The sequence below is a fragment of the Castor canadensis genome, chromosome 14 (assembly GCF_047511655.1).
Source record: "Castor canadensis chromosome 14, mCasCan1.hap1v2, whole genome shotgun sequence".
Classification (NCBI taxonomy): Eukaryota; Metazoa; Chordata; class Mammalia; order Rodentia; family Castoridae; genus Castor; species Castor canadensis.
The window spans coordinates 99,993,994-99,998,346 of record NC_133399.1 but is presented as its reverse complement, the minus strand read 5'-3'; the positions used below and the strand labels follow the sequence as shown (position 1 = coordinate 99,998,346).

General features: G+C 44.5%; 1 long non-coding RNA gene across 1 annotated transcript; it reads right to left on the bottom strand.

The window, feature by feature from the left end:
• Nucleotides 1-1,558: 1,558 nt before the first annotated feature.
• On the bottom strand, nt 1,559-4,080 carry LOC141416464 (uncharacterized). The gene is made up of 5 exons (XR_012441188.1): nt 3,963-4,080; nt 3,635-3,705; nt 3,080-3,135; nt 1,802-1,958; nt 1,559-1,682 (listed from the first exon to the last, which is right to left on the bottom strand). It is a non-coding gene; the product is annotated as an uncharacterized lncRNA (long non-coding RNA).
• Between the last annotated feature and the right edge of the window lie 273 nt (nt 4,081-4,353).

Genomic DNA, 4,353 nt, shown 5'->3' with positions numbered 1-4,353 from the left:
AGTGCCTGCTACAGTCCTCAACATTACCCTAAAACACAATGCCATTTTGTGAACAAGGACACTGAGGCACATATCATTTAAATTAGAACCATCTTCTATGTTTTACTTACTGGACTAAGATCAAGAGAGTTACATGAATGAAAAAATACAAATCCAATGAACTTCAGTTGAGGAGAGAAGACACTGAGAAAACAGTCTGTTGAACCTGAGTGGCAATGATAATAACTTTGCATGAGTCCAGGAAGGATGTGATGAAGATGCAGGAAGGCAATCAGGAAACTTCAGCCCAAGGTGGTGGAAACTAAGCTGAGGACCAGGAATAAGGCAAGGGAGGGGGCATTGTGGAACTGACAGACATAGTGGACAACAATGGCAACAGGAAAACAGGAGCTAGATACCTGGAGAGTGATGGTATCAAGAGTAGGGTCATGGCTGCCCTTCTGTCCTCTCCCAGTGGCCAGCAACCCTATGCTCCTGTTTCATATAGCTCCAAGCAGCCCCAATGCTATCTTTCCTACCTCTCTCACCCCGACCAGTTAGTTACACATCCCATGCACCCCCCACCTGGGCAATCTGCTCTGTCTGTGAGGCTGTAAATAGCTTGTTTGAGAAGTAATTGCATGTTTGAGGCTGCAGCTTGCCATTTGTAATTGCTCCTTCTTTCTCCAGCCACTTTCTCTCTTCCTCTTTTCTGGGTTTGTTTCCCAGGAAAGGAACCAAGGAGCCTTACAGGTAAGTGACTGGAGGAGATAATGAAGCCCACTGGGTCACAGATTCAGTCACACTCTGTTGGCCAGGGAGCCACTTTGCACAGGCTATCTCTGCTGCCTTAAGCAAAGGGACAGAAACAACAGAATAGACTCATTCCTCCCTAGCAGATTCTTTGGGCACAGTGGATCAGCTACAAGGTGTCTACCCAAGTCTAGGGCACATAGACACTCCCCTATCCCAGGACCTGGGGCAACAGAAGCCAGCTCTCTAATGATGTCTATCTCTGCCCCTCCTTTCCAGCCCCATACTTCCTTTAAGTCCCTCAGATCTCAAATAATCAGAATTGATTTGCTGAATAAATGTACCTGTTGTGTGCAAGGCCAGCCTAAGTGCTCATTTTGACATCGTTCCCCAAGTTAGGCAGAGTTGAGAGTGCTATTTGCCCCCATTTGCAATGGTGGTTCCACACCTCCTCTACTGGCCTGGTCCTGCACTGAGAGAGCTGAATACTAGTGAAACAATACTGGTGCCCCTTCATTTCCATATACTTGGGGTCAAATTCCACAACTGTCACCAAAATCTCTGGCTGCTGGAACTCTATCTGAAAGTGTCAGGCAACTGATGCCCAACTGGAGTAATCATCAAACAAGGAGTCTGTGGGTAAACACCCTTCCTCTCTCACCTCTCAGGCAGGGTGAGCGTGAGATGCAGATTCTACACTGGCTTCCAGACTTCCCAGCAAAACCATGTTCCAGTTGTCTGTGGTGAAGAGTTACTTGAAAACATAATCTTTATTTGTTTTTTTTTTCTTTCACCATCTACTGCCCCTTCCCCTCCCAGCATGGATGCCATCTTCATCAAATAAAAACTTGCACCTGTATCCTTGACTCAGGATGTGTGTCTTGGGAAATCCACATGAAGTCAGCTTGTGCCAGAAGTGGTATTAAGAAAGAATTCATCAGAGTGGCATCCTGAAATTAGATTTAGATCACTTTCTAGCCAGTTGGCAAGGATTCCATTACTGAAATAAGACACGTCACTGTTGTGTAAAATTCCAACACCTTACGAAATTGTTTAAAGAAGACCTTACCTTCTGCTGATCTAAAAAATCAGGCCCACATCAGATTTTTAAGTGTCACAATTTGCAGCTCTGGTAATTTTCCTGTGCTAGAATCAGAAAGGAGGGAATTTCTGACACCTGGAATCAGGACATCTGGGTAACTGCACTTGAATATCATGATTGAGACCTGATGAGCGAGAAATGAGAAGAATTCTGAATACCTTGAAAAGACACATGTGCACCAGTGATTGGAAGGAAAATCCCAAAGATCAAGACTCTACTATGTCATTGAAAATTTTAGGGATCTTGAGAGCTGCAGCAGGGCAAAGCACCTTCCTCGAGGTAAAAGGTAAATACTGGGCCTTGTATTTCCCATCACATAAAAAAAGGCCCATCACTTGATAGGCTTCTTTGGATTCTTGACAACACTCTTAGGAGCACTATAATGAACCATTCATCAGATGACTTAAAAGAATGATAGTTTTAAGTGATGACCAAAAGAGGGTTTTACCACAGGTTACAGTACAAGTGGTTCTAATGCTTGGCCCATGGTTTTTAGAGACATCCATGGTAGATAAGGATTCTCTATGACATTTCTAGATAACCTAAATTGCAAAGTTTAGGTATAGATAGATCCCTAGGGTTCTGGAACAAGACTATGCCATCTACACAAAAGCATTACGACCATTTTAAAAGCACCTTCATAGTAGGTGACCACCAAGTCACCTGACCATGGAATATCAGTGACTGTGTTACTGTAGGTGCCAAAAATGAGCTGGATATTCTCAGACCCATTAAGTTATAAGGCTGACTGGGCACAGCGGTGATCCATTACACAATGGCCGACCACCTCTGTTGCATTGCACCTTTTATTCATCTCCTACCTCTGGTTTCCTCAGCTAACTGGAAATCATAACATCCAGCCTTGGTTCATGTAAAGGTCAGCTTGCTATTTTTCTCAGAGCATAAAAAGGACTGCTACCATAAAACAGACCCCTCAGGAATAGTTCAGAGGGATACTGGTAGTGGAAATCCCAGGACTTTAAGCAGTAAACGTTTGAATGATGGGTGAAGCAGCCTTAGTAAAGAATAGACTGTATGTATTGTCCTAGGCAGAGGCACATGGATTAAATGGTTGCTTAGGGACCTGGGAGGAGTTGTTGTGAATGATCAGTAATGCAGGGGTGTGGGGAAAATCAGGGTGGGCTCACAAGAGTCTGTGCTCACAGAAACAGTCATGGAGTATATGGACAAGAAAACTGTGTCTCAGGAGAAGCAGTCAACAGACAGATGGAAAAGAGGACTCACCCAGTGGATGTGTGTTAGTCCCTATCCTGGGCCACCATGTTGCTTGCACAATGGACCTATGTATGGAGAATTCATGGAGCTGAGGTAGAGGCTATGCATGGGCCCATAAGCACAGACTTCTGGGCTCCAAGTCTGACAGTTACTGCCCTAATAAATTTTGCTTGATGCTAAACCCAGATATGGTATCATCTGTCCCTTAAAGACACCACACCATCACTTGGTGGTAAGTTGGTAACACTGCATTCCTTGTATCTAGAAGGAGCAGCAAATCCAGACAGATATACCTCACAGGTACTTGGATATCACACTGCCTTTCTGCCCACAGAGCATTTTCCAGATCCAGTGTCTAAGAGCTTATAGCATCTGATGTTTTCTAACGAACCTCCATCGCATCACCTCAGACCACGGGCCCACTTTAAGATGGAGGAGGTTTGGTGATGTGCACAAGATCCTGGGGAATTAGGGTCTAGTCAACTGTGTTAGTCAGACTTTGCATCACTGTGACAAATACCTGAGAGAATAATTTCAAGGGAGGAAATATTTATTTTGGCTCACCATTTCAGAGGTTTCAGTCAATTATGGCAGAGAGGGCATGGTGAAGCAGAGCAAACTCACAACATGGCAGCCTGGAAGCAGAGAAAGAGAATGCCTGAGCTGGGTTCTTTCCCTTTTTCCTTTTTATTGTACCAGGGCCTCAAGCTTAAGATGGCACTGCCTACATTCAAGGTGGATCTTCCCACCTTAGTTAATCCTTTCTGGAAACACCCACAAGATACATTTAAGGTATACTTTGGTTATCTACATGCTTCTCAACCCAATCAAGCTGACAGTCAAGATTAACCATGACACCAACCAAGCCAGAAACAATATTGAGAATACTCACAGATAAGGTGACACGCTGCTACTCTGGAACCTGGGCTCCACACTTACTAGCAGTACTGAGTAAACAGCAGTTACCCTTGCTGCCACAGCCTCACCCAGAGCCAGGGCACATTCACAACTTCTACCAGGACACACTGTCCCTGCTACTTTGCCTCACCACATCCTGGCTGAAATCCAGGGCAGGTGTGTTTGACCACACCTGCATCAGATGGGATACTCTGCTTTTGACAGAGACTAGGAAATGCAATTCTGTGGATTCCATCATCAGATTCCACAGCAGGAAGAAGGTTCGAACTCCTACCAAGACGTGAAATTCCCTGAATGTAGGAAATAGAATTAGATGTTAAACAGCCAAAGTAAATAGCAAATATCCAGCATGTACCTTCCTCTAA